This window comes from Macaca nemestrina, chromosome 1 (genome assembly GCF_043159975.1).
Source record: "Macaca nemestrina isolate mMacNem1 chromosome 1, mMacNem.hap1, whole genome shotgun sequence".
Lineage (NCBI taxonomy): Eukaryota > Metazoa > Chordata > Mammalia > Primates > Cercopithecidae > Macaca > Macaca nemestrina.
The window spans coordinates 184,525,501-184,549,203 of NC_092125.1; the positions used below are offsets into that span (position 1 = coordinate 184,525,501).

The following is a 23,703-nucleotide window of genomic DNA, read 5'->3' on the forward strand; positions in this document are numbered from 1 at the left end:
AATACAACAATATGTACAAATTTCTAAACACAGTATAACAACTATTTACATAGCATTTAGGCATTATAAGTAATCTTGAAATGATTTAAAGTATACAGGAGGATTGTGTAGTTTATATGCAAATGTTATATGAGTTTATATAAGGGACTCAAGCGTCTGCAATTTTTGGTATTTGTTAGGTATCCTGGAACATATCCCCTACAGATACTGAGGGATGACTGTAGTTATTACCAATATTTTGTTTATTTGAGGCATAGGAAAACCTTTGGCCAGCTCAATGCAATAGCCAACAATTCCATTGAAAATTGAATTCTACTTAAAAGAGAAAATATGTTGCCTTACTTAAATTGAAAGCTGAAAACTTTACAACTCTATGCCAATTGCCAGGGCATTAGATTAGATCTTATATATTTTTCTGTGAATAATCATCACCCTATCTAGACGTTCTTTCTTAGCACTTACCAGTTTGTTGGTTTCTTAATTTTCAAAAGAGCATTTAAAATCTACTCTCCTTTTAGTTCCTACTAAGCCCATTATCTTCATATATAATATATATAAGAATACAGGATTATGCCTTGAGCTACCATAGTGGAATATCCATTTGGATATTCTAGGAATTTGATGTGAAATGGAACCTCAAGTACTTTTCTATTTTATTGTAAATAAAAGTCTAGTTTCAAGAAATAACATTAATAGAAGCCTGCCTGAGGAAACAGTTCATTAGTTTCCCTGTTCTTGGACCAATCTGGATAATCTGAGAGCTGCATAGCTGGCCTGCACTATCTTGATGCCTTATAGAGTTGCTTTTATAAAATGGCACTTTAATATATTGCTGTTGCCCTGCATTTAGGAGCTTCATAAAAATAATATTACAAAAATATTTAACGTATATACTCTAAAGGTGATGATAAAACATTTATCAAAGCATACAAAAAATTTTTCAGGTTTCATGACCATGAAAAATTGTGAGTAACTAGCTTATTTTTGCCCAAAAAAACCGGGTTATTTATTTTTATTTTTTGGACTCTAAGAATCATAAGGTAACTCAGTTCCTTGCTTACTTTGGTTTGTAGGAATAAAGCCCACTTCTAATGAGTGTACAGAGCCTTGTGGCATGCATTGATTTCTACTAACTTTACTTCAAACTTTGTTTCATTTTCCTACTTGTGATTTCTGGTCTTCATTTTCTCTTTTATTTACTTATTTACATTTGTATTATATGCATTTCTGTGAGTCACCTCAAATTTATTTTGGACCTGGAAGAACTACAGACATGAACATATACACACAAAATGTCATTTTTGGCCGTGATGAGTGAAATGTCCAGGGAACGAATTGAATTAATCCCTTTCTCTTCAAGTGTTTCATTTAAATCGATTTTTTTTCCTGATATTTCTAGATATGTTAATGTAAAAGTGGATATATTGGCTTAATATTTTATCCATGGTGCGTGTACATAGAGTTTTGGAAAAGAGTGAATCTCTTGCTAGCTGAGGGAAAGATGTGGAATCTACTACTGAGTTTGACTTGTCCCATTCCCACAATTTGCCCTGACAGATATCCTTCTGTTGGAATCAAATGCTTGTAGAAGATCCCCCAGGCTAGTAATGAGATGTTAGCTCAATCTCCCTTCTCTATGTAATTGTTTAATTTGGCCTTTGGAGTGAGACAGAACTGGGTTCAAATACTAGTTATTCTTTTAGGAGCAATATGAAGTTAATGTATTACTGAACTCCTCTCTATCTCTCCAATACTTTGTCTTTAAATGAGGGCTCATACTTACTATGTCCCAAGATTACTCTGAAGGTTAAACAAGATAATGGGCTTAGCATGGGCCCAATACAAAGAACATGAGCCATGGATTTCTGGCAAGATGGCTAAATAGGAACAGCTCCAGTCTGAAGCTCCCAGTGAGATTGACACAGAAGACAGGTGATCTCTGCATTTCCAACTGAGGGTACCTGGTTCATCTCATTGGGACTGGTTGGACAGTGGTTGCAGCCCATGGAGGGAGAGCCGAAGCAGGGCAGGGCATTTCCTCACTTGGGAAATGCAAGAGGTTAGGGGAGTTCCCTTCCTGGCCAAGGGAAGCCTTGAGAGACTGTACTGGGAGGAATGGTACACTCCTGCCCAGATACTGCACTTTTCCCATGGTCTTCACAACCAGCACACCAAGAGATTCCCTCCAGTGCCTGGCTCGGCAGGTCGCACACCCACGGAGCCCAGCAAGTTAAGATCCCATTGGCTTGAAATTCTCGCTGCTAGTACAGCAGTCTGAGATTGACCTGGGATGCTGGAGTTTGGCAGGGAGAGGGACGTCCGCCATTGCTGAGGCTTGAGTAGGTGGTTTTATGCTCACAGTATAAACACAGCCACTGAAAAGTTCGAACTGGGTGGAGCCCATTGCAGCTTAGCAAGGCTGACTGCCTCTCTAGATTCCACTTATGTGGGCTGGGCATCTCTGAACAAAAAGCAGCAGCCCCAGTTAAGGACTTATAGATAAAACCCCCGTCTTCCTGGGACAGAGCACCTGGGGGAAGGGGCAGCTGTGGGCACAGCTTTAGCAGACTTAAATGTCCCTGCACGACAGCTCTGAAGAGAGCAGTGGTTATCTCAGCACAGTGTTCAAGCTCTAATAATGGACAGACTGCCTCCTCAAGTGGGTCCCTGATCCCTGAGTAGCATAACTGGGAGACACCTCCCAGTAGGGGCCGACAGAAACCTCATACAAGAGAGATCTCGCTGACATCTGGCAGGTGCCCTTCTGGGACGAAGCTTCCAGAGGAAGGATCAGGCAGTGATATTTGCTGTTCTGCAGCCTCCGCTGGTTGATACCCAGGCAAACAGGGTCTCCAGCAAACTCCAACAGACCTGCAGCTGAGGGGCCTGACTGTTAGAAGGAAAACTAACAAAGAGAAAGGAATATCAACATCAACAAAAAGGACGTCTACACCAAAACCTCATCCATACAACAAAAAGGACGTCTACACCAAAACTTCATCCATAGGTCACTAACATCAAAGACCAAAGGTAGATAAAAACCACAAAGATGGGGAGAAACCAGTGCAGAAAGACTGAAAATTCCAAAAACCAAATTGTCTCTTCTCCTCCAAAGGATCACAACTCCTCGCAAGCAGGGAACAAAACTGGACAAAGAATGAGTTTGATGAATTCACAGAAGTAGGCTTCAGAAGATGGGCAATAACAAACTCCTCCGAGCTAAAGGAGCATGTTCTAACCCAATGCAAGGAAGCTAAGAGCCTTGAAAAAAGGTTAGACAAATCGCTAACTAGAATAACTGCTGTAGAGAAGAACATAAATGACCTGTTGGAGCTGAAAAACACAGCATGAGAACCTTGTGAAGCATGTACAAGCTTCAATAGCCTAATTGATCAAGTGGAAGAAAGGATATCAGTGACTGAAGATCAAATTAACGAAATAAAGCAAGAGGACAAGATTAGAGAAAAAAGAGTGAAAAGAAATGAACAAAGCCTCCAAGAAATATGGGACTATGTGAAAAGACCAAATCTGCATTTGATTGGTGTACTTGAATGTGACAAGGAGAATGGAAACAAGTTGGAAAGCACTCTTCAGGACATTATCCAGGAGAACTTCCCCAACCTAGCAAGGCAGGCCAACATTCAAATTCAGGAAATAAAGAGAACGCCACAAAGATATTCCTTGAGAAGAGCAACCCCAAGACACATAATCACCAGGTTCACCAAGGTTGAAATGAAGGAAAAAATGTTAAGGGCAGCCAGAGACAAAGGTTGGGTAACTCACAAAGGGAAGCCCATCAGACTAACAGCAGATCTCTCGGCAGAAACCCTATAAGCCAGAAGAGAGTGGGGGCCAATATTCAATATTCTTAAAGGAAAGAATTTTCAACACAGAATTTCATATCCAGCCAAACTGAGCTTCGTAAGTGAAGGAGAAATAAAATCCTTTACAGACAAGCAAATGCTGAGAGATTTTGTCACCACCTGGCCTGCCTTACTAGAACTCCTGAAGGAAGCACTAAACATAGAAAAGAACAACCAGTACCAGCCACTGCAAAAACATGCCAAATTGTAAAGACCATCAATGCTATGAAGAAACGACATCAACTAATGGGCAAAATAACAATCTAACATCATAATGACAAGATCAAGTTCACATGTAACAATATTAACCTTAAAGGTAAATGAGCTAAATGCCCCAATTAGAAGACACAGACTGGCAAATTGGATAAAGAGTCAAGACCCCTCAGTTTGCTGTATTCAGGAGACCCATCTCATGTGCAAAGACACACACAGGCTGAAAATAAAGGGATGGAGGAAGATCTACCAGGCAAATGGAGAGCAAAGAAAAGCAGGAGTTGCAATCCTAGTCTCTGATAAAACAGACTAAACCAACAAAGATCAAAAGAGACAAAGAAGGCCATTACATAATGGTAAAGGGATCAATTCAACAAGAAGAGCTAACTATCCTAAATATATATGCACCCAATACAGGAGCACCCAGATTAACAAAGCAAATTCTTAGAGACCTACAACAAAACTTAGACTCCCACACAAAAATAGTTGGAGACTTTAACACCCCACTGTCAATATTAGACAGATCAACAAGACAAAAAATTCACAAGGATATTGGGGACATGAACTCAGCTCTGGACCAAGTGGACCTAATATACATCTACAGAACTCTCTACCCCAAATCAACAGAATATATATTCTTCTCATCACTACATCACAGTTATTCTAAAATTGACCAGATGATTGGAAGCAACACAGTCCTCAGCAAATGTAAAAGAACAGAAATCATAACAAACTGTCTCTCAGACCACATTGGAATCAAATTAGAACTCAGGATTAAGAAATTCACTCAAAACCCCACAACTACATGGAAACTAAACAACCTTCTCCTGAGTGACTACTGTGTAAATAATGAAATTAAGGCAGAAATAAAGATGTTCTTTGAAACCAATGAGAACAAAGACACAATGTACCAGAATCTCTGGGACACATTTAAAGCAGTGTGTAGAGGGAAATTTATAGCACTAAATGCCCACAAGAGAAAGCAGGAAAGATCTAAAATTGACACCCTAACATTACAATTAAAAGAACTAGAGGAGCAAAGGCAAACAAATTCAAAAGCTAGCAGAAGACATGAAATAACTAAGATCAGAGCAGAACGGAGGGAGAGAGAGAGATTAAAAAACCCTTCAAAAAAACCAATGAACACAGGAGCTGGTTTTTTAAAAAGATCAACAAAATAGATAGACCACGAGCCAGACTAATAAAGAAGAAAAGAGAGAAGAATTAAATAGACACAATAAAAAATGTTAAAGGGAGTTGATGGGTGCTGATGAGTTGATGGGTGCAGCACACCAACATGGCACAAGTATATTTATGTAACAAACCTGCATGTTATGCACATGTACCCTAGAACTTAAAGTATAATAATAATAATTTTAAAAAGAAAATGTTAAAGGGGATATCACCACCAATCCCACAGAAATACAAACTACCATCATAGAATACTATAAACACCTCTACGCAAATAAACTAGAAGATCTAGAAGAAATGGATAAATTCCTGGACACATACACTCTCCAAAGACTAAACCAGGAAGAAGTTGAATCCCTGAATAGACCAATAACAGGTTCTGAAATTGAGGCAATAATTAATCACCTACCAACCAAAGAAGGTCAAGGACCAGACAGATTCATAGCTGAATTCTACCAGAGGCACAAAGAGGAGCTGGTACCATTCCTTCTGAAACTATTCCAATCAATAGAAAAATAGGGAATCCTCCTCCCTAATTCATTTTATGAGGCCAGCATCATCCTGATACCAAAACCTGGCAGAGACACAACAAAAAAAATAACATTTTAGGCCCATATCCTTGATGAACATGGGTGCAAAAATCCTCAATAAAATACTGGCAAACCAAATCTAGCAGCACATCAAAAAACTTATCCACCATGTTCAAGTCGGCTTCATCCTGGGATGCAAGGCTGGTTCAACATATGCAAATGAATAAACATAATCCATCAAGAACCAATGACAAAAACCACATGATTGTCTCAATAGACGCAGAAAAGGTCTTTGAAAAAATTCAACAGCCCTTCATGCTGAAAACTCTCAATAAACTAGGTATTGATGGAATGTATCTCAAATTAATAAGAGATATTTATGACAAACCCACAGCCAGTATCACACTGAATGGGCAAAAAGTGGAAGCATCTTCAGCAAAGTCTCAGGGTACAAACTCCATGTGCTAAAATCACAAGCATTCCTATACACCAATAACAGACAAACAGAGAGTCAAATCATGAGTGAGCTCCCAGTCACAATTCCTACAAAGAAAAGATAATAAAATACCTAGAAATCCAACTTACAAGGGATGTGAAGGACTTCTTCAAGGAGAACTACAGACCACTGCTCAAGGAAATAAAAGAGGACACAAACAAATGAAAGAACATTCCATGCTCATGGATAGGAAGAATCAATATCATGAAAATGGCCATACTGCCCAAGGTAATTTATAGATTCAATGCTATCCCCATCAGGCTACCACTGACTTTCTTCACAGAACTTGAAAACACTAAAGTTCATATGGAACCAAAAACGAGCCCACATAGCCAAGACAATCCTAAGCAAAAAGAAAAAAGCTGGAGGCATCACACTACCTGACTTCAAACTGTACTACAAGGCTACAATAACCAAAACAGCATGGTACTGGTACCAAAACAGATACATAGACAAATGGAACAGAACAGAGGCCCTTGGAAATAACACCACACATCTACAACCATCTGATCTTTTACAAACCTGACAAAACAAGCAATGAGGAAAGGATTCCCTATTTAATAAGTGGTGCTGGGAAAACTGGCTAGCCATATGCAGAAAGCTGAAACTGGATCCCTTCCTTATACCTTATACAAAAATTAACTCAAGATAGATTAATGACTTAAATGTAAGACCTAAAACCATAAAAACCCTAGAAGAAAAGCTAGGCCATACCATTCAGGACATAGGCGTGGGCAAATACTTCATGCCTAAAACACCAAAAGCAATGGCAACAAAAGCCAAAATTGACAAATGGGATCTAATTAAACTAAAAAGCTTCTGCACAGCAAAAGAAACTACCATCAGAGTGAACAGGCAGCCTACAGAATGGGAGAATATTTTTGCAATCTATCCATCTGACAAAGAGCTAATATCCAGAATCTACAAAGGACCTAAACAAATTTACAAGAAAAAAACTAACAACCCCATCAAAAAGTGGGCAAAGGGTATGAACAGACACTTCTCAAAAGAATACATTTATGCAGCCAACAAACTTATGAAAAAATGCTCATCATCACTGGTCATCAGAGAAATGCAAATCAAAACCACAATGAGAAACCATCTCATGCCAGTTAGAATGGCTATTATTAAAAAGTCAGGAAACAACAGATGCTGGAGAGGATGTAGAGAAATGGGAATGCTTTTATAGTGTTGGTGGGAGTGTGAATTCATTCAACCATTGTGGAAGACACTGTGGTGACTCCTCAAGTATCTGGAACTAGAAATGCCATTTGACCCAGCAATCCCATTACTGGGTATATGCCCAAAGGATTATAAATCTTTCTACTATAAAGACATAGGCACACATATGTTTATTGCAGCACTGTTCACAATAGCAAAGTCTTGGAACCAACCCAAATGCCCATCAATGATAGACTGTATAAAGAAAATGTGGCACATATATACCGTGGAATACTATGCAGCCATAAAAAAGGATGAGTTCATGTCCTTTGCAGGGACATGGATGAAACTGGAACCCGTCATTCTCAGCAAAGTAATACAAGAAGAGAAAACCAAACACCACACGTTCTTACTCATAAGTGGGAGTTGAACAATGAGAACACGTGGACACTGGGAGGGGAACATCACACATTGGGGCCTGTTGTGGGGTGGCAGTATGGGGGAGGGATAGCTTTAGGAGAAATACCTAATGTAAATGACAAGTTGATAGGTGCAGCAAGCTAACATGGCACATGTATACCTATGTAACAAACCTGCACATTGTACACATGTACCCCAGAACTTAAAGTGTAATAAAAAAATAAAAAATAAAGTTATATTTCTAAAAATTAAAAAAGAAAATGAGCCATTATTTGGTAGATACTATTACTATAAAAATCATTGCTACTAGTCTTATCTAGCTTTAAATCTATTACCTGCCTTCCTGAGTGTCCTGCCTACAAATGCAAGGTTCTAATCACTGTTTAATTCATCTACTTAATTTACACATTGTACCAGGAACTTGTAGGTACTCAGTGCCTCCATCAAGAAGCTTATGCTATGTTCTCACTCATCGGTGGGAATTGAACAATTAGATCACTTGGACACAGGGTGGGGAACATCACACACTGGGGCCTGTTGGGCTATGGGAGCCTGGGGGAGGGATAGCATTAGGAGAAACATGTAAATGATGAGTTGATGGGTGCAGCAAACCAACATGGCACATGTATACCTATGTATCAAACCTGCACATGGTGCACATGCACCTTACAACTTAAAGTATAATAATTTAAAAATTAAAAATAAAATGAGCCTATGGAGAAAAAAAAAAAAAGAAGTCTGTGCTCTAGTGTGGAGAGAAACAATTTCAAATGGTGACAAGTGCTGTGAAGAAAATAAAAGGGATTGAGAGAAGTGATTTCAGTCAGAGGTCTAATTTAAATTAAGTGGTCAGGAAAGAATCCTTTGTGTAGGTGGCATCTGGGATGAGATCTGAAAGAAGAGAAGGCATTGAGGAAGAATGTTCAAAAGAGAGAACAGTAAATGGAAAGGCAATAGAATAGGAATAAACTTGGCATATTACAAGAACAGAAAGAATGCCAGTGGGCTACAGCAGAGCAAGCAAGAGCGAGAGAAGTATAAGATGAAGTAGGTAGAGGTCATGTCATAGTCTTGAGACTAACCTGTTTGTCTAGGTGCAATGGGAAGGCACTGGAAGGTTTTAAGCAGGTATGTAAAAAGATCTGATATTACCTTAAAAAAATCCTTTCTTTAAACAATATGGAAAATCCTTGCTCCATCTTCCCATGCTTTTCTCTCTGCTTAGAAATTCCTTTAGCATCTCATCATTCTTTGGTGAGCTCTTAATCATCTATTCCTTGAGGCCCAACTCAAATGGGTCTGCTGACACCTGACCCTTCTGCCCAATACAGAATTTCTCTGTGGACACACTTCTATCACAGCACTTAGAATACTTCTTAATGGTGGTCAGGATGCCTGTATTTCTTGCTAGACTGAATTTCTCTTGGTGAGGTAGGAGGGGTGGGACTGTGTCTTGTTCATCTCGGAATCTCCACTACTTAGAAAGATGTTGGTGCAGAGAAGATGCTGAATGTGTTGCCTGAATTTAGCATTATCCATATACAGCTGCTTTGAGTCGGAAAATAGAAAATTAACTAAATTTGGAAATTGCAGATAGCCAGGTGGGGCATACTACTCTCATAGGCAGGGTTCCAGGTCTCTTCTCCAGGCTGCATCTCTGGGCTGCTGTGCATTCAAAGGCACCTTTGATCAACTGAGGCTTTGCTGCTCCCAGGGACATAGATCCTGGTATAGCTACATTCTGACTGATTTTCAAGTAAACAGAGATGTAATTTCTGATTAAAACTTAGCCAGAAAGAGCAGAGTTTTCACCACTTCCACACCCTTTCTGAAAATATGCATTCACAATACTGAGAATTCATTTTCAGCCAAGTCAGAGGCCTTGGGTTGGACTGGGACTATTTTTATTTTTATTTTTTTTCTGAGATGAGTCTTGCTCTGTCACCAGGCTGGAGTACAGTGGTACAATCTCGGCTCACTGCAAGCTCCACCTCCCAGGTTCAAGTGATTTCCCTGCCTCAGCCTTCTGAGTAGCTGGGACTACAGGCACGTGCCACCACACCTGGCTAATTTTTTGTATTTTAGTAGAGACGGGGTTTCACCATGTTGACCAGGATGGTCTCGATCTCCTGACCTCGTGATCCACCCGCCTTGGCCTCCCAAAGTGCTGGGATTATAGGCATGAGCCACTGCGCCCAGCCAAGTGGGACTCATTTTTAAGAAGTGTCATATTCTATGAGGTCTCAGCCCAAAAGAATAGGAACCACTGCCAGATTTATTCTCCAAGTCATTGCTACCTCTGGAACTGATACAAGCCATGCTCTCATGTAAATCTTCCATTAAGGTCTCTCTCCTATTTGCCCCTTGATCCCATCACCTTTGTCTTCACTCCATGGGATTTATTTTTTTCTCTTCTTCTTTCTCCCCTTATAGCAATCACTTGTCAGCTTGCAGAACACTTTTTCAGTCTTATGCTTCAAGACAGAAGATCAGCTTAAGGAGAAGGATGGTAACCACCCTACTGTCAGAACCGTCCTCTTTTAACACTCAACACCACTTTCCCCATGTTTTCCCCAAATGCCACACCTAGAACTAGGGTTCCTCCTAGAACTTTCTCAGAAAGGAAAGGGCTGGTTTTGAATGCTTCTGTTAAGAAGCTGGCTGCTGTTCAATAGTCCTGCTTGGAAAAGGAATCTTACCCTTTTCTTCTATTTTAGCGGACACTTCTCAGAAGTTCACTATGTGGAGCTTTGATAATTTTCTAGATCAACTTTCTTTGGTGCCATTTTAGGCAAGATAGAGAATGCAGAAGCAATGCAGGAACAATGATGCAATGTTCTACTTTGGAGAAAGTAGAGCATATGGATAATACAGTGGCTTGATGATATTCATTAGTCTGACCTTCAAATCCCACTCCATTTCCTGCAACTTGGTTCAGACTCCTCTTTAGACTTCTCACCAATTATTCCCCCATGAAACCTGTGCTTCAGCTGCAGTGCTCAGTTACTTTGGATACATCGTGTACACTCTCATCTCTGCTCCTTCGCATAAACTATATCCTCTGTCTAAGAAGTCTTTCTTTCCATTTGAATAAAACTACATTTTATCCCACTGTCAAAATTCAGTTTGAAGCCACTCTCTTCAGGAATCACCTTGATTCTTTCTGTCTTCACCCCACCTATGTCTCCTGTGAACATCCACATTATTTAGTATGTCCACAGAGGCAGGATAGTGTATTGTTTAAGTTAGCCTCTGGAATTGAAGCCCCCGTCTAGCTGCCATTGACTAGATGTGTGATCTTAAATGACATCTTTCAGTGGACACATCACATCTCTCCTACCACATTCTATTTCTTATTCAACCAAAAAAGCAATTGAATGTCTGAGTTACTCCTACATAGAGGTAAAATAGGCAGCTGCCTACATGGTGTGATTTGAAGTTATAATATGACCTGAAATTTTTTTCTTACTGGCCTTTGATTAAAGTTTTGAAGATGACTTATAAAACTAATAACATTATAATAAAATTCTTAGAATTATAACCTTATGGATTTGGAATCCTATAATGTCAATTCTAGTAAGATCCTTTTAGAATCAGTTAGTTTAATCTTGTTTTGCTATGTTTTTAATATAATCTTCTTGGTTTTTAGTTGGGTAAATTGCTTTTCAGGGAGGTAAATGAGTACAAAGACTGTATATGAAATTCAAATTTTTCTTTCTCAACATTATTGTTCTAAAATGTAATTCCAATTATTTAAAGGCAAATGTGGCTTATATTGGTGTTTTCATTGTCTCCAATTATTTTGGTTAGGTATAAGTGTATAAGATACAATTTCTTTAATTGCTAAGAATAGAAATCTATTTTGTTTAACTTAGACAAAAGAAATACCTTTGAAGGATATTGAGGACTCACAGAATCAATGGGAAGTAGAGACCTAGACCTGAGGGTGTGAATGAAGCAAAGAGCTTTAGTATTAAGGAGAATAAGCCACGAAAGTGGCCCTTAAGTCTAACAATCTGGTCAAAATATAAAGGAACACCAAGTTCTCTCTGCTGAAGATGCAGATTCCATGGAGAGCCTGTCTAATTTGCCTTGATAGTGCATGTGCTTTGGCAAGGAACAGCAAGGCCTTTTACTTATGACCCCACCAAAGTATACCAAACAGAGAAGGAGTCATTTAAGCATAGGAAATAATTTGCTATTGAGAAGAGGAAATAGATGTGGAGCAGCCAAAATTTACTAATGTCCACTACAACCTAAATTCTTTGTTCATATAAAGAAAATTGGACAATACTGACAGCTACCAACTGTAGCCTACTGGTATTTATGTTAAGAGCTTTACCTGTATTTTATTATTAGATGCTTTGAATAAATATATGAGAAAAATTCTACCATTCCCATTTTACAAATTAGAAAATTGAAGGTGAAAGAAGATAAGCCACTTGCCCAACATGGCATAATTAAATGCCTGGCAAAGCCTGGATTCAAAACCAGACCTGTTAGCCTCTAATATCTCTGTTCTCACTACTGCTCTGAACCTCTATGCATGTAAAAGAGCAAATGCAGTTCCTGGTGGCTAGCAGATGCTCTGTCCTGGAGGAACAGGAGCAACAGGGAAACATCAGTGGCACTTGCTATTCCCTCCGCATGCAACAGTCTTCCTCTAGAAATCCAACAGGCCTACTTCTTCTCTTTATTCAAATGTTACCTCATCAGAAAGGCCTTTCTTCACAACCCTGTGTAACAAACCTACCATCCCTTCTTCTACTTTCTATTCCTTTCTGCTGTCTTTTTTCCTCTCATATCACTTGTCACCACCTGCCATATATGTTTGTATATTTGTTCTTGCCCATAAAAACAGAAACCTTGTTTTATAAACTAATTTATCTTTAGCATCAAGAACAGTACTTGACAAATATTTGTTTGATGAATGAACAAAACTAATATAATCGGAGGCACAGTTCTTAAGCTCTGCTTCTAAACTCCAGTGTGGCTTCAGCCCAATCATTTATCTCTATAGGCTTCAGTTATAAAATAAAAAAGATTGAGCCAGATCAAGCCTAACCCCCTGACCCCTTTGCCATGTTTCTTGCCATCCAAATTCTATTTACCTGTTTGTTTGGTTTTGCATGTTGTGCTTCTCTGCTAGCCTTCTTACAAAGAAAGCATTTTGTAACTAGAAAAATGGTTGAAAGACACTACACTGGGTGATCCTTAGAGTTCTCTATCTCTATAAAAGTGTACAGAGGTGTTAGCATAAAGGCTTAATAGACTTCCCAAATAGATTGCGAAGAAAGTCTTTCAAATAACAATTATGCTTTTCTAATATGAAAAAAAAATATTCCTTGCCTCCTATACTTCTGATTCCCAAATTTCAGGAGGCTGGTAGCTGAGTTCATTTACTCATTTCAATTACCAAAAGCTCTTTACTGAGTCCATGTTATTATTTTAACTAACATAATAACCCTAAAAAGTAGGAGGTTGTGAAATACGTGAATTCAGAGCTTCTAAGATTAATAAATCTACTGAAGTATGAAAGCTTTTCACATAATTTTTAACTGTGTGAAGATCAGTGGTGTAGAAAGGAAGCTATGCCATACACAGGCAGATGATGGGCACTGAGAAATTGATTTAAAGGCATTCGTGCATGTGATGAAGGCCAAGATGTCACAGCTGACTCCTTTGAATCAGCATTTCGACAAGTTACTCAGTGAAAGAATAGCCTAACTGGGTATCAGTGGTGATACCTTGGGTGCCAATGGCCTTTGTGTATAAGGGGTCATTGAGAACATGATTAAAATCCTCTGTATCTCTTCCCTTCTTTGGGGGTAAATCTTTACTCCACAACATGGCTTACATGTTATGCTGTATCCTATGGCCTCCACCTTCCTTTTCAACCTTATCTGTTGCTTCTCCCTATCTTATTAACACTCTCATTCAGGCATTCATTAATTCAATGAATTCAAAGTGTGTACTTAGTGATTATTATGTACCAGACTTGGATTAGCCACTAGTGATTCATAGTGTACAAATAGAAACATGGACCTACTCTAATGGAACAAAGAAGAGCAATAGTAAGTCATAATGAAGTATGATGCATGCTGCGATAGGGTATTAAAGTGATCATGGAGCTGAGAGAGGGTGAGGAGTGGGCATAGCTAATCTAGGTGGAAGGAGGACTTCCTAGAGGAAGCGAGACCAAAGATACATAACTGTTGACGTATAAAGAATCTCTAGAGCAGCGGACCCCAGCCTTTTTGGCACCAGTAACCCGTTTCATGGAAGACAATTTTTCCACCGATGGTGGTTTGGGATGTGGAGATGGTTTTGGGATGAATCTGTTTCACCTCAGATCATCAGGCATTAGTTAAATTCTCATAAGGAGTGTGCAACCTAGATCCCTTCCATGCACAGTTCACAATAGAGTTTACACTCCTATGAGAATCTAATGCCACCACTGATCTGACAGGAGGTGGAGCTCAAGGAGTAATGCTTACTCACCCACAGCTCGCCTCCTGCTGTGTGGCCTGTTCATGGCCCCAGGGGTTGGGGACCCCTGCTCTAGAGAATTTAAATGTTGGTAGGCTCCAGTGGTTTGACAATTCAGGTCACTGGTTGACTTATTCCTAGATATATCTGGGGGTTAGTCCCATCCTACAGACAGTGAGAGGCTCTGCCAACAAGATGAAGGCTCCTTCTATCCTCAGGACTTTTTTCCAAGAATCACAAGTGGCTTGACCTTACTTGGCCTCCTACCTATATTGTGGGCTTTTGCTTTACCCTTACCTCTGACTTCTGTGTCAATCTCAGTTCCAAACCCTCTACTTGTTCTGACGTTGATAATCTGATGCTTGTTGCTGAATCCAGCCTGCTGGTCATACTACTACAGTAATTCTTCTGGCACCATTAGGTAGGAATTCCTTTCTCTGTATCAGACATTCCCAGGGCTGTGCCATATCGTTCTTCAGTCAGTGCTTTGCTTCTCCAGCCCAGATCTCATACCTGATTTTTCACATGGAGCAATGGACTGGGTTTGGCTTCCTCACCTGCTGTCTGGAGACTGACATTCAAGGGGATATCTCCTCAAGATCCTCATCTGCTTCCCCATGTATCTATGCCAGCCTTTCATTCCTGGTAGGTTAGCTCTCACTCCTGATTTCCTTTCTCATAGAGAGAATAATTTCTGCATGACCTAGCTTGGAACATGGTATGTCATCTCTGCTAAGTAATCCTACTCCCCGCCTCATTGATTCTGATCACATCTTCATCTACTTCAGACTGTGATTGTACCTTCACCCCCAGGAAAGCTGAAAGTCATTGGCTACTTATGCCTTCTGCCCCTCCTCATTCTTCTCCTTGGCAGTCTACTTCCTCAGCTGCTGACTCAGTCTTGGCTCCAACCTCATTATCTCATTCCCTGTCCCCTGCTGAGTTTGGAAACCTAGTTTTTGGACCAACTCAGTTTTCACATTACTTTTTGACTAAGTTCCCTGGATTTGACAACCTGGAAGTTAGCCCATTTCCTGGCTTTCTTGGACTCCAGATCACTTGAATCTACTCTCATGATCTATTCTTCAGTCTTTCTACTGGGGGCTCAGTTCAGTGAACAAGCATTCCTTGAACTGAGATTGGAAGTGGAGGGAGGACAAGGGTCCAGGGAGATGACAAATCACATAGGGCTCTGTATTGTCCTATTTTCCTATATTTCTTTGTCTGTTTTTAAGCACACTTAACCTTGTTTATATCTAGCCTATATGACCCCACTCAGTGTGTGCAGGTGGACAATCTGTAACCACTTTGTGCTGGGGGTCATTATGTTGAGATCTTAAAAACCAGCACCACTGCCCCACCCCTCTTAGTAACCAAGCTTAGCTCTATGTCTACAAGCTGAAAAATCTCACAGCAGGTCCTCACATGTTAGGGTTCAGTGACAATGAATACTCCTGCTTAAAATCTCTTATCTCATGAGGCTGTGTATTAGTCTGTTCTCACATTGCTATAAAGAACTGCCCCATATTGGGTAGTTTATAAAGGAAAGAGGTTTAATTGACTCACAGTTCCACATGGCTGGGGAGGCATCAGGAAACTTAAAATCATGGCAGAAGAGGATGCAAACATATCCTTCTTCACATAATGACAGAAAGAAGTGCCAAGCAAAGAAGGAAAAGTGCCTTATAAGACCATCACTCACTATCATGAGAACAGCAACATGGAGGTAACCACCCCCATGATTCAATTACCTACCACAGGGTCCCTTGCACAACATATGGGGATTATGGGAAGTACAATTAAAGATGAGATTGGGTGTGGACACAGCCAAACCATATTATTCCTCCCTTTGCTCCTCCCAAATCTCAAATTCTCACATTTCAAAACATAATCATGCCTTCCCAAAAGCCCCCCAAAGTCTTAACTCATTCCAGCATTAACCCAAATGTCCAGGTACAAAGTCTCATCTGAAACAAGGTAAGTCCCTTCTGCCTATGAGCCTGCACAATCAAAAGCAAGTTAGTTACTTCCTAGATACACTGGGGGTACAGGCATTGGGTAAATACACCCCTTCCAAATGGGAGAAATTGGCCAAATCAAAAGGGCAACAGGCCCCATGCAAGGCTGAAATCCAGTAGGGCAGTCACTAAATGTTAAAGTTCCAAAATGATCTCCTTTGACTCCATGTCTCACATACAGGTCACGCTGATGCAAGAGGTGGGCTTCCATGGCCTTAGAGCTGCCAAAGCCCCTGTGGCTTTGCAGGGTACAATCCCCCTTCTGGCTGCTTTCACAGGCTGGCATTGTCTGTGACTTTTCCAGGTGCATGGTGCAAGCTGTTGGTGGATGTACCATTCTGGGGTCTGGAAGATGGTGGCCTTCTTCTCACAGCTCCACTAGGCAGTGCCCCAGTGGGAACTCTGTGTGGGGGCTCCAACCCCACATTTCCTTTTCACACTGCCCTAGCAGAGGTTCTCCATGAGGGCTCTGCCCCTGTAGCAAACTTTTGCCTGGACATCCAGGAATTTCCATACATCCTCTGAAATCTAGACAGAGGTCCCCAAACCTCAATTCTTGACTTCTGTGTGCCCACAGGCCCAACACCACATGGAAGCTGCCCAGGTTTGGAGTTTGTGCCCTCTGAAGCAATGCCCCAAGTTGTACCTTGGCCCCATTTAGCCATGGCTGGAGCTGAAGCAGCTGGGAGCAGGACAGCATGTCCCAAGGCTGCACAGAGCAGGCGTCCCTGGGCCCTGCCCATGAAACCATTTTTTCCCTCCTATGCCTTTGGGCCTGTGATAAGAGGGGCTGCTGTGAAGGTCTCTGACATGCCTTGGAGACATTTTCCCCATTTCTTGGTGATTAACATTTGGCTCCTTGTTACTTATGCAAATTTCTGCAGCAGGCTTGAATTTCTCCCCAGAAAATGGGTTTTTCCTTTTTTGTTGCATCATTAGCCTGCAAATTTTCCAAACTTTTGTGCTTTGCTTCTTCTTGAACCCTTTGCCATTTAGAAATTTCTTCTGCCAGATATGCTAAATCACCTCTCTAAGTTCAAAGTTCCACAGATCTCTAGGGCAGGGCAAAATGCCACCAGTCTCTTTGCATAACAAGAGTCACCTTTACTCCAGTTCCCAAAAAATTCCTCATCTCCATCTGAGACCACCTCAGGCTAGATTTCATTGTCAATATCACTATTGGCATTTTGGCCAAAGTCATTCAACAAGTCTCTAGGAAGTTCCAAACATTCCCACATTTTCCTGTCTTCTTCTGAGCCCTTTACACTGTTCCAACCTCTGCCTGTTACCCAGTTCTACATTTTGGGGTATCTTTACAGCAGTGCCCCACTCTCTGTGATACTAATTTACCGTATTAGTTCTTCTCAGGCTGCTATGAAGAAATACCCAAAACTGGGTAATTTAGAAAGGAAAGAGGTTTAATTGGCTCACAGTTCCACATGACTGGGAAGGCCTCAGGAAACTTGCAGTCATAGCTGAAGGGAAAGCAAACATGTCCTTCACATGATGGCAAGAAGGAGGAGTGCTGAGCAAAGAGGGAAAAGCCCCTTATAAAACAATCAGATCTTGTGAGAACTCACTCACTATCATAAGAACAACGGCATGGGGGTAACTGCCCCCATGATTCAATTACCTCCTACCGGGTCTCTACCATGATGTGGCAATTATGGGAACTATAATTCCAGATGAGATTTGGGTGGGGACACAGCCAAACTGTATCGGGCTGGAAAGAGAAAAAAGAGCAATCTAGAAACAAACCAGGATAGTACATTATGCAGGATCCTGTCACTGTAGAGGAAGAGGAAGGAAGCCATGTGGATGACTAATCCTTTATCATTTCTCTGAGAGAAGCACTATATGAAACTTGGGGAAAATCTTACTCATGGAATAGCTTCCTGGAGAAGCCCCTCCACCACAATACCCAACCATACCCAGCTCTGCAAGAAACCCTCTAGCCAATCATGGACCTAGAAATGGCAGGGCACAGACAGTCAGCCCTCTTCCTCTCTGGCATTATCCCCTCACCAACACACATTCACTCCATTCAGTTAACAGATCTCTACTGTGAGTATTCCATGTGTCAGGTACCATCATATGCTAGATTATTCATTAGTGAGCAAAAACAGATACTGTCCCTACCCACATACAAATTACAACCTAGTTGGACATGTAAATAATAAACAAACAAGCACCATACATTCATAATTATAAATTGAGATAATGCTTTGAGAAAAGGATCTAGTTGCTCTGAGGGAGATTAGCAGAAGCTAAAACAAAAAAGATGGGTAGAAACCAGCTAGGCAAAGGGAGAAGTTAGTATGGAGAATAGAATGAATGGAAGGAAAAGTGTTCAAAGGTCTTGGGATAAAACTATGAAGTGGGTGCATCTGAGGAAGTAAAAAAGAGTTTGGATTTTATTCCAGCATAACTGGAAATTATGAATTTTAATCTAGGAAGTGACATGATCCAATTAAACTTTTTTGTTCTTTTTCTTTTTTTGTTTTGAGACAGGGTTTTATTGTTATCCAGGCTGGAGGGCTGTGGCACAATCATGGCTCACTGAAGCCTTAACCTCCTGGGCTCAGGTGGTTATCCCACCTCAGCCCCACAAGTAGCTGGGACTATAGGTTTGTGCCACCATACCTGGCTAACTTTTGTAATTTTTTTTCTTTTCTTTTTTTTTTGGTAGAGATGGAATTTTGCCATGTTGCCCAGGCTCATCTCAAATTCCTGAGTTCAAGGGATCCACCTGCCTTGATCTCCAAAAGTGTTGGATTTACAAACATGAGCCACCACTCTGGCCCAATTAGGCTTTCAAAAGGCTATGCAGAGAAGGGAACTGAGAGGGGAAAAGTAGGAAAAAGGAAGCTGGGCAGACTAGAATACTTTTTTCAGCAAACTAGCCAAAACAAGGAAATGTAGACAAGTAGACAGATCGGAAATATCTTTTGGAGAAAGAGAAATTTAAAATCTTTTAGAGAACTTAAGACCTTAGTGAGATGTGAAAATTTCAGTAAATGATATCAAGCTAAAAAAAATTTAATATCATTATTGACTTTGCTCGTACTTTTTGACATTTTCATATCCAATCCATCAACAAATCCTGTAGACTACCTTTGAAACAGATTCCAAATCTCACTTCTTATCCGCTCCACAGCTTCTTCCTTTACTTAACCCATTATTATACCTTGCCTGGACGGCCACGATAGCTACCCACTGGTCTTGCTTTCACTCCTCCCAACCCCCAGATAAAACTCTTACCAAAGACCACAAGACCCTATAATCTAGTCCCCTCCCCCACTTTCTAACTCATTTTCTGCCAGTCTCCTCATCACTTATTCCTACTTATTCACACTGACATTCTTACTATTCCTAGAGACACAGAAACTTATTTCTGCCCTTGGACCTTTATCCTTGCTGTTCTCTCTGGCTCACTGTTTTTCCAATTATATGTATAGTTTATTTCCTTACTTTGAGTTCTACTAAATGGTCACCTCTCTGGCCATCCTAATTTAACAGTCCCTATGTTACCCTCTATCCCCTTGTCTTGCTTTTTCATTCATTATACTTACCATTACCTTATACTACATTATACATTGATTTGTTTGTTTATCTCTCTTTCCCATTAGAATTTAAGTTCCATGAAAGCATAGAATTGCTTTTTTTTCTCCTTCTGCTTCTACAACAGCTAGAAAAGTGCCAACATGGGAAGCTCTTGGGCAATATATTTTTTTAATTTTTTATTGACAAATAAAACAGGCAGTATTTATTGAAGGGTGAAAGAAAGTTAAAGTTAACTCAGGTTTCTGGTTTATACAATTGGCTGGATGTAGATGTTGAAGCTATTCACTGAGATAGGAGCACTTTTAGAAGCCCAGATTTGGGGCATGTCAGGAGATTAATTTTAATCAGGTTAAATTTGAGGTAACTTTGAGACATCCAAGAGAAGCAATCAGGTTGGCAGTTGGATAGAATGACCATGTAATTTATCATTCCAACTGAAAGTGAATAGGAGAACTAAAAAAAAAGTGTATATTTTTTGAAATATTGTTTTTTGAAACAAAATTGATTTTATTACATTAGACTTACAAAATAATTATTTTCAAAATCTATTTTTAAAAATAAAATGTAATCTAAAAATAAAATTAATAGGCATCCATGTACATTAAAGCAAAAATGTTTAAAAACATATTTATTTTCTTAAAATCAAAGTAATTTATTTGGCATACATTCATATGCTTTACTCAGTTTCTTAGCTACACCTATATCTAACACTATGTCATTGATATTTTTATGAAGAATTTTTTTTCTAATATGTTCTAATGATTTTTAGTTTTTGATGACATTGCCTTTGCCTTTAATCTTCTTAGAGTTACATATTATGATGAATAAGTTTGAAACTGTTGACACATTCAATTAATTATTCTTTATACAACATACTATACTTAAATTAAAAGGGCATTTTCTCTATAGGTACTGAGGTACCTTCCTGATAAACTTAGAGCACATTTTCTAAATAAGGGACATTCCTAGGTGTAAGCTTTTTAGTACTGAAATATATAAATATTTCAGTCCAAATATTTATACAGTTACTTCCTTGTTTACTCTCTTCAGGAAATTTTTCTTTGATTTTTTTTATAAAACAAAATTTGTCAAATGAGATGCTTCTTCTTCATTCTTTTAAATGTTCACCAAATGTAGATATTATAAAACTGAAGGCCTTCTCAATTTTATTCCACTCTAGTACAACACATAAATGTACAATTAAAAATAGGAGCTTCATCAAAAGACTCTCCTAATAAGCTGTTATCCCAAAGTAAAATCATAGAATTTCAAAATTTAATCTTGTATTTCAATTTTGCTTTCACCATTTAGTTTGTGCAATTTCTTTCTTGCTTTTGTAAAGACAACTGTCATATCTTCTTGTTTGCAGGCTTTATTTTAAATAATTGCAAATTGATAAAAGCTTTAAAAGCTGAAGCACTTTCGTGCTTCATTTATTGAATATTTGATTAAAGATTGCCAATTGATTTTGAACAAAAGACACCCAAGATGTAAAAGTCTCATTAACAATAACAAACAAAAAGTACAAAATCAATGTAGATTAACAAAATTTTGAGCCTTTATTAAAGACTCAAAATTTCTGAAATCACATTGATGTCAGATAATAAAGACAGAAAGTGTGGTCTGCCTTTCTGAAACTTTATAAAAACATTTTTTTCACGTATAGTTTAATGTTAGCTTCATACAAAAATTGTATAGTTCTGTTTGGATACATTTTGACAACTATGGCTTCTATTTTGAAGACAGAAAATAGAAGCTTGTTTGGATGCAATTATGAATTATGTAGACACCTCAAACCAATTCAAAATAAATTTTACTCCATAGGTTTGTTGATTTAACAAGTACATTGCTTTCACCAAACCAAAATAGGTTTGCTGATTTAAAGAGTATGTTGTTTTCACCAATTTCAAAAAATACCAATTGTATTCATATTGCCCTAAAATAATTTTTTCTTTAATGTTTAACTTTTGAAAATGAATAAGCTGTATCAGTACTACCAAGACAGCATTTTAGCTTCAATAGAACGAATTTCCAAAAGCTTTACTTTGGTTACATGAATTGGATGAAAATAATTGAATTATATTGGAATTCAGTTAAATTATTTTCTGTTTGATATATCTGTTGACTTTGATATAAAACTGCTGGTTTTAGTTCTTCTGCTAATTGAGAAAAGACATTGACAGCTACCACTTCATACCCAAGGGAACTTGGAATTGGAAATGATCAAAATTATTTTAAAATAGTCATGTACTCTAAATAATAAGCCAGACATCAGAAGTTATATGTAGTATAGCTCTGATGTCTGGCTTTTCATTTAGAGCAAATGACTGTTGTAGAATAATTTCAATCATGCTTCTTCTATGCTTCTGCTTTTACATGTGTAAATTGTAGTATTTTGGCATAAGTTTTTCAAAAATAAGTATTAACTATTTAAGTAGATGATGTTTCTTCAGCAGATTTGTGTCTTCTGATATGTATGTGGGCATGTTATCAGTACATCCCTATCAGGATCATAAACACTAACAAATGTTTTGTACAAGTTATGTACTTATCATTGCATGTCATGAGAAATGGAAATTTTGTAGTTAGCTTTCCTAAAACATACACTTTTATAGTTTTGAGCTCATTGCTGGTAAAAGGGTAACAGATAAAAAAAATTTTCAAGAATTTTAACTAAACAAGAAAATAAATGCATAATTTTAGATTACACCCTGGGATAAATGTGTCAAGAGCATTCAGACTATTCGCTATAAGCAGGACTACTTAGTTTCTGTTTCCCAGGCATATTTCAAAATCTCCTGACCAATTATTTTCCACATTTCCTATTGATCCCACTAACTAGTAGCTTGGAGACTCCACGTATCTTGAAGGTTACAGCATGGGCCACAGCACAGTTGACTGGTACAACAAGCTGCCAGCAGGGACGAAATCTTTGAATACTCCTCACACCACCATTTGGGAACTGAAGGTGCTAACTGCCCTCCTGTATCCAGATACATTTAGTTTGATCAGAGAGCACATTCCTTGAAAGGTGGATATCGGTTACTTTGGGTCTGCAAAAAGTCAAGAAGAGAAAACAGGTTATCACTGTTTTTAGTTAATAAGCATGTTTTTAAATTAAGACCCCATCCATTTTCACTTTTTCCTTAACCCCCTATCTTGACTTGCTCTGTCCATTTCATGCCCTAAGCACGCTTAGTGCAAACTTGGAATTCATCGTTCCCAACCAAGAAGGAACATGATGCCAACTATCCATCACATACAGCATGATGAGTATCGCATTTACCGTTTACTGAGCACCCCATATGTGTCAGGTACTAATCTCCAAACTTCACAACAAATCCATAAGCTAAACATTATTTCCATTTTATAGATTGGGAAACTCAGTCCCAAGGTTACATGACTGATTAGTAATAATGGAAATGGATTAGAGCCTAAGCCCACATTAGTTCTGCTATACAATGACTGCGTTTCTAAAAGACATCCAAAGCTAGAATTGAACACAGCCTTAGCTGTTCATTCAACACAGCCCTATCTGTTCATTCAAAACCCAGCACTGACCGACTTATTTACTCATTCATTTGAAATATTTATCAAGTGTCTCTGTATGCTAGGTTCTATGCAAGGCGACAAGGAGATTCCAGTCTAGTGACTTCACAACCTGAACGATTATTGTTATTCCACCCATGATGTAACAACAAAGTAATTTGGATACAAAACTTCAGCGCAAACCTGACCCATTTCAGCTATGGTCTACC

General features: G+C 39.0%; 1 protein-coding gene across 20 annotated transcripts in view; it reads left to right on the forward strand.

Annotated features, from left to right (window-relative positions):
• LOC105495012 (BEN domain-containing protein 5) overlaps positions 1–23,703 on the forward strand; it is a 1,475,945-nt gene that overhangs the window by 876,431 nt on the left and 575,811 nt on the right. The window lies entirely within an intron of this gene.